At 39.3% G+C, this 12,557-nt stretch overlaps 2 long non-coding RNA genes across 3 annotated transcripts; both read right to left on the bottom strand.

The window, feature by feature from the left end:
* Positions 1-8,374: 8,374 nt before the first annotated feature.
* Positions 8,375-10,356, bottom strand: LOC136183115 (uncharacterized). Of its 2 annotated transcripts, none has more exons than XR_010668930.1 (5): positions 10,233-10,356; positions 9,858-10,094; positions 9,615-9,763; positions 9,432-9,523; positions 8,375-8,903 (listed from the first exon to the last, which is right to left on the bottom strand). It is a non-coding gene; the product is annotated as an uncharacterized lncRNA (long non-coding RNA). The 2 variants fall into 2 exon arrangements; XR_010668931.1 differs by having other exon boundaries at positions 8,375-8,900.
* A 1,044-nt stretch (positions 10,357-11,400) lies between these two features.
* On the bottom strand, positions 11,401-12,363 carry LOC136183116 (uncharacterized). The gene is made up of 4 exons (XR_010668932.1): positions 12,229-12,363; positions 11,870-12,025; positions 11,615-11,790; positions 11,401-11,517 (listed from the first exon to the last, which is right to left on the bottom strand). It is a non-coding gene; the product is annotated as an uncharacterized lncRNA (long non-coding RNA).
* Positions 12,364-12,557: the final 194 nt, after the last annotated feature.

The following is a 12,557-nucleotide window of genomic DNA, read 5'->3' as shown; positions in this document are numbered from 1 at the left end:
TAATCTACTGCTTGTTTGATGTAAACACATTTAACTCTTTCTTAGTTGCTTTAGTAGTTATACACATACACACTTGCAGAGTGATATTTCTTTAAACTGTACCATGTAACTGTAATTGTTCAACTGACCGATACAACTTAAATAACACACTCTCAGTAGACGCACTACACGTGTCTCTATTGCTCTCTGTCTGTGTGATTCAAGCTAGCATGCACGCATCACGGCAAACACATTCATGCTTAAACTGCTTCATAAACATACTGAAATTACTTTGTATACAGAAAACATATCACTAACCTGTTCCCGGAAACTTACAACACATTTATACTTGGTTTTATTCACTTTTAACCAGTATTCTTACCTGTAAGGGGAGAAATAAAGAAGAAAGAAAGAAACACCTTGTTGCTGGCTTTCATTCAATGGTGTAATGAATGACGCTCAGACAACACGCTCCCCCTGCTGGCGTAAAACCGGAAGTGTAAAACAATAACAAAAGCTTAAGACCAAACCAATCAATTACCGATATGCTTTTAAACTTAACCTTAGCAGCATGAATTAACATTAAATTATAACTAGCTTTTTAGCATTTTTAAAGGATATACAACATTTTAGAAAGACACTAGTTTTAACATGTATTATTAATTTAACTTAGTGCACAATCTTATATCCATTACATAGACAGGCTGTATAAACGTCATTGAAAGGTTCAAATAGCCTAGCCTATATTTTGCGGCTCCAGACAGATTTTTTTGGGTGGAGCTACTGGCAAAAATGTCTCTTTTGCAGACCCCTGCAATTACCCAAATAAAGAGTAAATTATCTTATTCCAGACATACTTCTTTTGTAGATGCATGTCCTGCGATGTGACTATTGCGCATGCGCACATCATGATGACGATGAAACAATATATCGTGTCGTGTGGACATTTTGGATGTGGTTGGCTACGGAACTCCACCTGGCCACAACCTCCTCCCCTAATGCTAAAGTTGATTCCGACCAGTAAAGGCGCTTTATCACGCTCTTCCTTCACAAACCAACATCCTGTGTTTTGGTTATTTTTGCAAGCGCATCCATTTTTTTCCCAATCCTTGGTCACAAGACAAAAGATTTTCAAACACAAATTAATTTTTTATCATTGTTTAATTCAAATACATACCGTTTGCCCCCATACTTGGCAGATTGTCCTGCAATTATAAGATAAACGCAGAAAAATATTTTATTTTATTTTTATGCATTAATGGACAATAATTACCACAGAACCACGGAAAGCTTTTCTTTGACTGTCAGCATTTTTAAGACGGTGTTTTTGGGTTCGCCATATCTGTACATTGCATTCTGCGTCACCATATTTCTTCGCTGCTTGGCAGTTGATTGTCGACTCTGCTAGTTTTATCACCAGCATCTTAAAGTTAGCATCAAAACTTCTTCTCATTTGTTTGTTAACTTGCACCACTTTTGAGCAGCCTTATTCGGGCCGTCACTGTGCGTCTGCATCATTCAGGCGAACTGTCACTGTTGTGAGTTTTGATTGACCGCTTTACATGTGGGGGTGTCCCAACAACTGCTGTAGTAATGCTGCAGCTCCCAGTGCAAATGGGACATCTTTTGAATTGTCTTCATGGACAATGTACTTGGTCTCTCAAAGTAGCAACACATAGCCTACAGTTTTAATCATTGACTAATTAATTATTAAAGGTTAAGATTAATAAAAAGTTATTATAAGTAAAGTGACATGGTTGTCACGTCGGGGAATATTGCTCCGCTCACCCTCCTCTCGTATTTATCCACATCAATCATGAGTGTGATTTAATAAAAAAATATTGTTTGAAGTAGTGTAGATGGCATTCAAATCTACTACGATCACGCTGATGGATCGTTTTCATTAAAAAGTGAGCGTTTGAGCTTTGATTATGCTTGATGAACTCTTTGGAACTCTTCAATATTGTTTTTTTTTTTTTCACGTTTTCAAGCTGGTCAACATCTGCTCAAGGATTTTTCATGTGTTTAGGAAAATGCTGTACCACTGATTTGCTGTGAAACAGACACAGAAAATATGAATCTACAATCAGTTATCTTAACGCACAGACTTGCGTGTGGGTGTGTGTGAAAACATAGTGTGGTGGAAGGTATTGAAGAGTGCACTTACACAAAGTGCTTCATGAAACGAAAGGTGCAGGCACTGGTCTGGCAGGGCAAAAAAAGAGCAAGATTGCAGAAAGCTGCGGCTGGGCAACAGACCCAGGTGCTCCAACTGAAGTGGATGCAGACCATCTCCTTTGGCATCTCGAGGAAAACACAGGCACATTAGTACATAGACACCAGCTTATAAAAATACAAGCAGGGGCCGTCACAATGTACACAAAAACATATGTTGACATTATTAAAACTTTGGTAAGGCCTATGTGACTTTAACCTCTGAATTCTGATGGCTGATGGGAGCTGATGGGAGCATGACCCAGAAATTACAAAAAGACATAATAATACATACTTGCTCAATCAATGTAGGTGTTCTAATGTTTTGAATGGGTCTTGAAATTCACCTGCTCTCAGCCAAATGTTGGCTGTGGTTAAGAAGTGTGTAAGTTTCACCTGACATGTAGGCAGCTCAACCAGGTTTAGACTGCAAATAAAATAATATCAACTGCTGAAACTCTGAACCCAGCTTCCTGACAAAAGTTAGTTTCAAGCTCTGGTTATGACAAAGTAACAGTGGCAAAATAATTCGGACTTAATATGGAGAGACAAGTAATAAGTGAAAGCAGCAAGCGGAATAATAACTCATGCTCATATAACTACAAATCAAGCAAATAACTGCCAGCTAGTGTAATGGATATAAGATTGTGCACTAAGTTAAATTAATAATACATGTTAAAACTAGTGTCTTTCTAAAATGTTGTATATCCTTTAAAAATGCTAAAAAAAACTAGTTATAATTTAATGTTAATTCATGCTGCTAAGGTTAAGTTTAAAAGCATATTGGTAATTGATTGGTTTGGTCTTAAGCTTTTGTTATTGTTTTACACTTCCGGTTTTGCGCCAGCAGGGGGAGCGTGTTGTCTGAGCGTCATTCATTACACCATTGAATGAAAGCCAGCAACAAGGTGTTTGTTTCTTTCTTCTTTATTTCTCCCCTTACAGTACGCTGTACAGGGGTGTAACATCTAAGCCCACTCACATTTCTAATATAACTAAATGAGCATTTATTTATATACTTTACCACATTAAGTGACAACTCTCCAGCTGGGATCTCATCAATCACCCCGTCTTTCTGCCTGCCTGCCTGCCTGCCTGCCTGCCTGCCTGCCTGCCTGCCTGCCTGCCTGCCAGCCAGCCAGCCAACACTCAACAAGAAACCACTGAGCTGATGTACCGGCTCATTGTGAGCTGAGAGAAGACCTGCAGACACGTGCAACATGGGTATGTCTGCAGGCCTTATTTCATGTTTGATGGAGGTTAAAAGCCACGACCATCAGGGCAGAAAAGGTAGACAGTTTCTGTTCAGTAACAATAAGTTTAACATAAAGTAACACACCCACTTATGGAAAAAAAGTAGACAGAAATAGTAAATCAAATAATGCAAGATACAGTGAAAAAATGGATTCAATGAATTAGAAATCAATATTAATCCCAGCTGATGAATGAATAAACAAATATATAAATAATACAAAAACAAACAAATAACTTGCTATGTAGATTTGTCTTTTACCTACAAGTCTCTGAGTTTGAACTATTATACTACTTTTACATATTTTGGGATTTATTTGAAATACAGAAGCTTTTTACCACTTTGGATTTCACTCTGCATCTCCAAATAAATGTATCACCATGCAAGGTATCATGAAGAAGACATGTCTGTAAGAGCCACTTCATGATTATTAAACATGGAAAATAACTTCCAACGACATTCGGACATTAAAAGACTACAAATGGTAAAGTAAACGGAGTTAACCACAAAGTTAGTTATATAAAGAAAAGGGTTTGGAGGTATAAAGACGGTCATGTGTTTGGACTCAGTCCAACACTAAACTCTACTGGATGACTACAGAACTACAATCTATTAACACAGTTCAGGACGGTTAAAAGATCTTGCATTTTATTAAAAAACATCTAGGCCTACTGAATTACATTTATTTGAATACTTATGAAGGTGTAAACAGATCCTGCTGCACTATGAAAGTGTAATCTATGGATTTCTCTTCATATAATGATGTTTATTCTTCTTTTTTGTAATTGAAATATTTGTCAAATATTTCACCTCGAGATATCACTCATGCAATTTGAGCAGACTTTACCTTTAATTATGTCAGAAACTATACAGTAAGATCTGCTGAAAATTCTCAGGACTACAGCCAGGGACACGAGGAATAAGAATACAGTGAAAGTTTCTTGTCTTAACATAGTGTTTTTTTTTTCTGTCAGCCGTTATTATTGACGGTATCTTTTGCACGGCCGCATTCCTTCTTTTACCGTGGTCAAGTGAGCCGTCTTTTGCAAAACCCGGTCAAGCCAGCCGGTGCTTAAAAAGTGTCTAAACAAGGAATTACAGTACGGGTGCTCGTAGCACCCAAAAATGAGAAATGCGGCCGCGTATTTTGAGAAATTGTTATTAAATAAGACGTGTAAAATAATATAAAAATGTATTTAAAAATTGTATGAGTTCTCTACATTTTAAGATGCTTTAACTGAAAAGTTTTTGAGAAAGATTAAGTTTAATTCTGCTCAAATTGCATTGAGACGCTTTGATATTTTAGTCATATTGATTATTTTATTTTGAAAAATCTATGACAGGTGACAAAGCTCTTTCAATGGGTTCTTGTTCGTCATGTCCCTGGCTGTTTCCTGAGAATTAGCAGCAGATTTGACTGTATAGTTTTTGAGAAAAATGAAGGGAAATTCTGCTCAAATTGCATTGAGATGCTTTGATATTTTACTCATTTAGATTATTTCATTTTGAAAAAGAGGTGACAAAGATCTTTCAATGGATTCTTTCTCTTCATGTCCCTGGATGTTATCCTGAGAATTATCAGCATATGAGTAAAATCTGCTGAAAATTCTCAGGATGACAGCCAGGGACATGAGGCACAAGAATCCATTGAAATATCTGTCAGAGATTTCTTCAAAATAAAATAATCAATATGACTAAAATATCAAAGCATCTCAATGCAATTTGAGCAGAATTTACATTTATTTTTCTCAAAAACTACTACGGTTACTCATGATCTGTGAGTGCAGTCAAGAATACAGGGGTGTACATTCTGCCAGGAAGACTTTTTTTTTAAACTAATATGCTACAGATTGCTACAGGCTTGGGTGGCTCAGGCTTTCTCACCTAGCTGTGGGAGTGTCACCCACCTGGGGGAGGGGTTACTGCCCTTTGTGATTTCATGAAGGGAAAGTCTCCAAACGGTCTGTTTGAGCACACTTTTTTTTTTTACTCACCAGAAAACACGATCTTGAAGAGTTACATTTGTTTTCTCCAGATCTTACCTTAACAGATTTACTATGTAGGCAACAAAAATGTCAAAATGTTTTGTTTTAAAGATTTATTTTTGGGCTTTTTGTGCCTTTAATGGATAGATAGGACAGTGGATAGAGTCGGAAATCAGGGAGAGAGAGTGGGGAACGACATGCGGGAAAGAAGCCACAGGCGGGAAGCCGCCCGCCTGCTTGAGACGACAGCCTCCATACATGGGGCGTGCGCACTAACCACTGCCCCACCAGTGCCCCAAAAATGTCAAAATGTTTTGATTTCTTTTGACAGAAACAGAAGACATTGTGTAGTAGCCTACATCAGAATGGTGGGTGGCATAGATCAACTCTGAAAAAACAGTCAACCTAAGATAACTTGCAAATAATCACTTTTTCCATGTCATTTTCTGGTTCAAGTCAATTACTTTATTTATTCTTTTTCAAATTGGATTTTTTTTTATAGTCGAATTAAGAATTCGTGTTAGGGGAACCGGAGCACCCGGAGTAAACCTAAATAAGAGAGACAAGGATTAAAAGGCAGAAAAGGGAAAGCTAGGGTCTAATATTGATTACTTTTCAACAAATTGTGCAGTTGTTGTGCACTATTTATAATTTCAACAATCAACTTTATCAGCTTCAGTTTTTATAGAACTGAGGGAATAAGGTGATAAAGTGAAAGGTTTGGGGAGGGGGTGGAGCTAAAGGGGGAGATAAAAGGGGAGAAAATGAATGGTTGGTGAGGTATAGAGGGGGGGGCTTATTCTTTTTCTGTTTGATGAAGATTTTTGATGAAGACACTTTTACTTCTCTGGGACTTCACTTTTGATATCTGCATTTCTGTGGCTCCTTGAGGGGGGAGAGCTAGATCTCATCTCTCTAACCTCTGCAGAAGGTGGTGTGTTATTTCTAACATGTTCTTCCACCATGACCTCAGGCTTCACAATTGAATCGGTGGAGGACGAAGTTGCAGGAACTTTCTCTTTCTCTGATTTATTTTTCCTCCAAATAAGAAACCTAGCCTTACACTTTGTTAGATTTTCAGCTTCCATCTCACGGGCTGAATAATACTCATCATAATACTCATCCAACCTCCGGCAGTATTCTTCATAGTCTATGCCTTCGGCTTCCCACATGGCTTCTTTCTCTTTTATCTCTTGGAGGCCTTCGAAGGCCGTCTTCATTGCATCCTGGATTAGCCATTCGGTATATTCTTCTGGGGTAATTAATGCTTCCTCGTCTTCTTTCACCATATCATTTTTGTCATTCTTCTCTTCAGATTCTCTACACATATCCTTGGTCTTGTCTTGGACAGGAGCATCAGTCTGGGTAGAGGAATTGTCTCTAGGAGCTAAAGATGCTGCTTCCTTTTCCATGTTAGATGGATCCATTGTGCTTTGTTTGAGATTAGACTTTTTCTGTTGAGAGCTTTTTGAAGTTTTCCCCTTCCTTCCTTTCTTTTTGTTTGATTTCATGACTGTTCGCTTTGATGAACTTCTCTGGGTTCAGTTAAAGGGATATAGTTATTCTGATAAATTTGACTGTCTGTTCACAATCTTGATCTGAAAATCCTAAATCTAATTATAAGCGAGTTATGGATTGTTACGTCACACATCAAAGCGTCTACTCAACCCTGTTGACACAATGATGACGTATGTTAGCGATCGTACGCGCCTGCGCAGTTTGGCACCGGAAGTACGGCGAGGTGCGCGAAACTATGCGAGGGGATTTACAACAAAATATTATGATACCTAAACCAGCTGACTTTGTCAAGTTGTAAAACACTTCCAGGTTCGTATGGTATTAGAAACTACAGAAGTTAAGAGCACAAGTCAGTCATCAGTGGTCATATTTATAAAATGTCAAACAAGAAGACAGCCGCTCCTCGAGTTTACATGGTGAAGTGAGCCGCCCCTAAATTTCAAGTGCCCACGTATTCTGATCTTTATGGTAAATGCTCCGGACTCCAGAGCGAGCAGGAGGAACAGACAGAGAGAGCGATGAAGTCAAGTGCTAAATGTCTAGGTCTTACCATAAAACTGACTATGAGATACACGTGTATGAAACGGGAGTAAACACAATACTGTTCAGGGAATAGCTTCGGAGGTCGGGGAAGTTAGTGTGAGAATAATACTGCGAGTCTGCGGTAACTTCCGTTTTTCAAAATAAGGTGTTCACAATTAAAAAACAAAACAAAACAGTTTTTTTGGAGAAAACAATAATTATATATATTTTCTTACCTAAGTAAACAGTGATTCTGATATTGCACAGGTACTATGAAGTACTTTTACTGTGTGCTTTCTGAGAAATCCACTGTCAAAGTCCCTTATAAATCACTATAATGAGCCTTTTTTTCTGACTTTGATGTCTTGTAAAAACATTTTCCTCCATAAGTACACAATGATTCTGATATGGTTGGACTTAGTACTTCTTAGACTACATGCACAGGTACTATGAAGTACTTTTACTTACCATGAAACTTAGAATAGCCTTAACAACAACAACAACAACACAAAGCACTGTCAGTAAAATAGTGGTGGTATGAATTTCTATCACGCAAACTACTGGTGTGTATAAGGAATTATACAAACACAAGATTAATAACATACATAATCTTGAGAGTCACGTCTGTTGTATTCATTGTTGTTGTTGATGCTCTGTTTGTTTCTATCCATCTCTTTCTTTCTACATCTCCCTCTATCCCAGTTTACAAGCCCAGCCTAAATATTTAAAGCCTTTGAGCCCAGCGTAGTTTCAGCAGACGTCCGTTCAACATGAGTCCGGTTCTGCTTGCGGTTTCTGACTCCTAAACGCAGTTTTTTTCTTGCCACTGTAACTTCGCTAAATGTTGCTTAGTGCTCACATTTCAGACAGTCGAGCAAAATATAAGAAGGTAAAAACAACTGAATGATATGTAAAAAGCCAAAAATGAGTTTTATTTTGCAGAAATTACACAGAAACTTTATGGACACAAGCAGCCCTTTCCATTCATTCAGACTCAAAATAAAACAACAATTTAAACTTTTGTTTAACGGTTTCACTGAAGACATTTGATTGATTTATAAAGAGTGAAACAGAAGTGCGGATGTATAAATGTGTGTTGTACACATATTCGTCTGCCTGTGTCTTCCCTCTCACATGAAGGGTGTGGGGGTCTCTCAGCAAAGGGAGCTGATCTCGCTCTTGCTGCAGCCCCACTTGCAGCAGGCGTTGGACAGGCCCACCACCACGTCCCGGCCCTTGCGGTCAGCCTTGCGAAGGGCTTCCAGGATCTCCTCTGTGATGAAAGAACGGGCCTTCCTGCTAAACACGGTTGTCTCTGGGTGTGATGCTTAAATCTCTGGTCCCCTGGAGGAGACCCTCCACCACAAAGTTGTGACTCACGCCCTCTGAGGATTCATCCTGACGGGAGCTGAATGGGTCCTCTGAAGAATCTGCTGCACGGAAACGAGAGGAAGCGTCATAAAACATGCAGGCTTCTCTAATACAGGGGAAACAGTTTAATCATTTTCTGTATAAAATCAAATGTAGAAATGATGGAGCATGTGAGTGACACAAGCCGGAGGGACATGGGTAAGTTTACTGAATTATGTCCTGAAGTTGTACATTCATTTTATAGTATATAGTACAGTATAGTACCTGCCCAGTGTTTCCGAGTGCATACATAACAATAATAATAATAATAATAGAATGTACATAAGATCGGGGTATTAGATTTGTTTATTCAAATATAACATAAATAAATATAAATAATAAATCCAAATAATAGCATAACATGTTTCCCCTTTGGCATCTTACTACAGACTGTGACAGCCTGACAGAAAGCCAGTTGTGCCTTACTTTCAAATTATATACAGAGCGCTCATTTGACTGCTCCACAGCCTACTTGTTGCAAAGTTTGCAAGATGTGTTTGAACATTTTATTTTATGGGGCTTTCTGAAAAAATATTCCAATGCCCTATTACATGAGAAGGCCTCAGGATGGGGTCCGTTTATGGAGATCCTCAGGCAGGCAGCCAGGTGTTCACCTTGAAGCTGGTTTCAGGTCTGTTTTCACCTGAGGATAAAGCAAAGAAAATACCACAAACTGCACTAATATGAAGAAAATGCATGATTATTTGTTGTCCTGTTCAAGGTCATGCTCTTACCCTGTTCACCGTTGAGAAATCACGTTGTAATTGACACAGGAAACGGGTAAAACAAGTGCAATGCCTGCAAGGAGGCTCAGACAGGGGTAGAGGTTGGTCCACTCATCAAACTCGCTTGCCAGCAGACTCATGATCTCCTGGTTATTGTTCTTGAAACAACATTTGGTTTACCAAGGCATTAGTCTATGTGTGTGTATTGTGAACTGTAGTTGATTGTAGTCAGAATCAGCTTAATTGACCCACCGTGAATGCCCCAGGAAGGACATGATTTTTGAACGAGGACCACTCCTGCAGGACCTCATTCTCATGTTCAGGGCAACATTTCCTGCGAGTCCGCAGATGAGAGATGTTGATTGTATCATCTTGTAGAGTGGTTGATTGCGGTGCGGGTCCCAAGATACTGAAGGCCCCAAGAATGTCCAGATCATGAAACCTCCTCTCCAGGTGTGTTTCCAGGCCAGTTATGTAAGGGTGGATGACCTACAATGAATAAATCAACATATTTTTAGAAAGAGCCTACACCCACTGTTACCTCCGTCATTAAGGGCCAGGCCATAGTCTATTCAGGAGTATAAATTCCATTTTCTCTCATTCATAGTTTCAAAATTGGACATTTACCTCTCGCTGGGTTCTGGCTCACTGCTCCTCCCTCAGCGCTTCATGACATCTCGCCCTCTCCTATTCCTCTCCTCCTCGTGCTGGCTCCGAGTCCTTGGGGATCATCGAGGTCCTGATGGAGGCGAGGCAGGCATGATCCAGGGAGTGGAGTCTGTCCAGCCAGAGACTGAATTGTGACAGGAACCTATATATAAAAAAGAAAAGATGCTGTTAAGTATTGGTCAGACCTGCAAACAACCCTCATTTCAATGTGTGAAATCAAACAGATTTGAATAAATAGATGATAATATAGATAATAAACACATTAAGCTTACCTGCTCCTTGATTTGTAAAAAGTTGACATTTGCTTTTTGAAAGATTTTGGACAGACATGCGAGGTGGGGCAAAACATCAGCCTGGAGGTAAACTGCTGCCGCTTTATCTGTATGTAGCACAGAATGTGTAGGGTCCCTTTGCCACTGGACATCTTCTCATCTCTGCCTCCTCTGCCAAGGCTCCAAGGAATGCACTCAAGTTCCTCAGTAGGGTCTCGATGACCCTGTGCTGAAAGAGCCAGCTTGTATCCTTCACTTCCTGAAAATGTTGCAATAAAGGACAGAATGATTAGTTATGAATAGACAGAAGATAACTACAATGGTATCAAATAACTATTACCTTTATTTTCAGATCACTGACACCCAGGGTAGCCGATGCTGCCCCGAGTGTTGCAGTACGATTTGCACTGTTTCTGAAAAATAAATGAAGTTCTTAAAGGTGGTCCCTATTCACCCCCATTGAATAGGGACCCCATTCACACGCCGCCAAAATGTATATAAAATCAATGAGTGACAAGCATGGGATACAACAGACAAAACAAGCTCACATAGGCATTAAATATTTACCTGTCATCACGGCTGCCCCCTCAGTCCCAAGTCCATAGAGTTTCTCTGTTGGGAGGCCCTTCCTCAAGATTACATCCTTGATGGCTGTCACAACACAGAGTCTGCTTTGCCATCGTCAATAGAGACCAAGTCCAGGAATTGACTGAACACATGTCCCTCTTTATCCAGGTATCTGAGAGAAAGCAAAGGCAAGTATTTAGTATTAAAAGTTCATTCGGACCAAGGATGTATGCAATTCTAAAATCAGACAAAATAAATGGTCCTATAGCAGACATGCAAATGAAGCAGTCTGGACATAGAGACATCAGTGCTAGCCTGGAAGTCGGCTCCTCGATGACTCCTGCTAAGATCTCAAGCATTCCGTCAATGATACGATGAGATCTATAATTATTCCTCTGGTCAATCTGACGTTGGGAAAAGTAAAATATAAAATACTTAAAAAATGTATTCATTAATGTTAAGATTGAATTAAATTTGAAATTATGGCTAGGGGACCTTTACCTTTAATCTCTTGAAATAGTTACATCCTAGAAGCTCAGCCAGGCTCAACAGCTTTGGGTAGTTTGTGTGGGGGGCCAGTTACTTTTTTATGAGCCAGTAAAGGCCCTTGAACCCACCAATGATTGCCTCGTGCTCTAAAACAACAGTTGGCTCAGAGGAATCCATCATTGAGATGCCTGTAAATGACAAAGTTAATAAAAATGGATTTGAATATACTGAAGTTATTACAAAACGGCTGTTGAAATCAGAACCCACCAGATGAAACAAGAGGCCTGACATCTGATGCTCTCCTGGTGGTGCTTCAGTGACGTGCCGTTCCAAGTAATCTTTTCTGTATACAGTCACTCCGACCTCAAGAAAAGCTCTCTTTGCCCTGCCTTTCTTATTTGCAGCACAGTCAACAAAACATCCCTAAAAAGTAAAGCAATCATTGATCAAATTAGCTAAATATCCACAGATATACCTGTTAATTTATTCTTTTTTTGTGATTGAATTATGCACAACACAATAAGATCACATATAATAACAAGTAGCTAAGGAAATAAGAAAGAAAATGGGGGGAAAAAAAGATTATTCATGATAGAACAAATTATGCAGGTAAAAATGTAACTTACCATGCTGTGTGTGGTACAGCCAAGTTTTTGAGGCATTCTCAGCCACTCTGGATCAGTGCCTCTGTGCTTGATGTCCTGTCTACAAAGCACAGAAGAATAGAAATGAGGCCTATTTCTAAGGAAATGTGCTTTTCTGACCTGACCTGCTTCTGCATCTGTGTTTGCTGTTGTCCTCCTCTCCTATTTCTCTCTCTCCATTACCCACATCCTATCCCATCCTGACTCTCCCTAGCAGTGCTTTTAGCTCTCGCAGCAATGTGTACTGTGTAACTATATTAATAACCATATTAATTTTCACTGAACTCATTTACAGAATATAGCAGTAGAAA

This window comes from Labrus bergylta, chromosome 16 (genome assembly GCF_963930695.1).
Source record: "Labrus bergylta chromosome 16, fLabBer1.1, whole genome shotgun sequence".
Lineage (NCBI taxonomy): Eukaryota > Metazoa > Chordata > Actinopteri > Labriformes > Labridae > Labrus > Labrus bergylta.
Note: the sequence above shows the minus strand (reverse complement) of the source record. Positions and strands in the feature narration are given on the sequence as shown.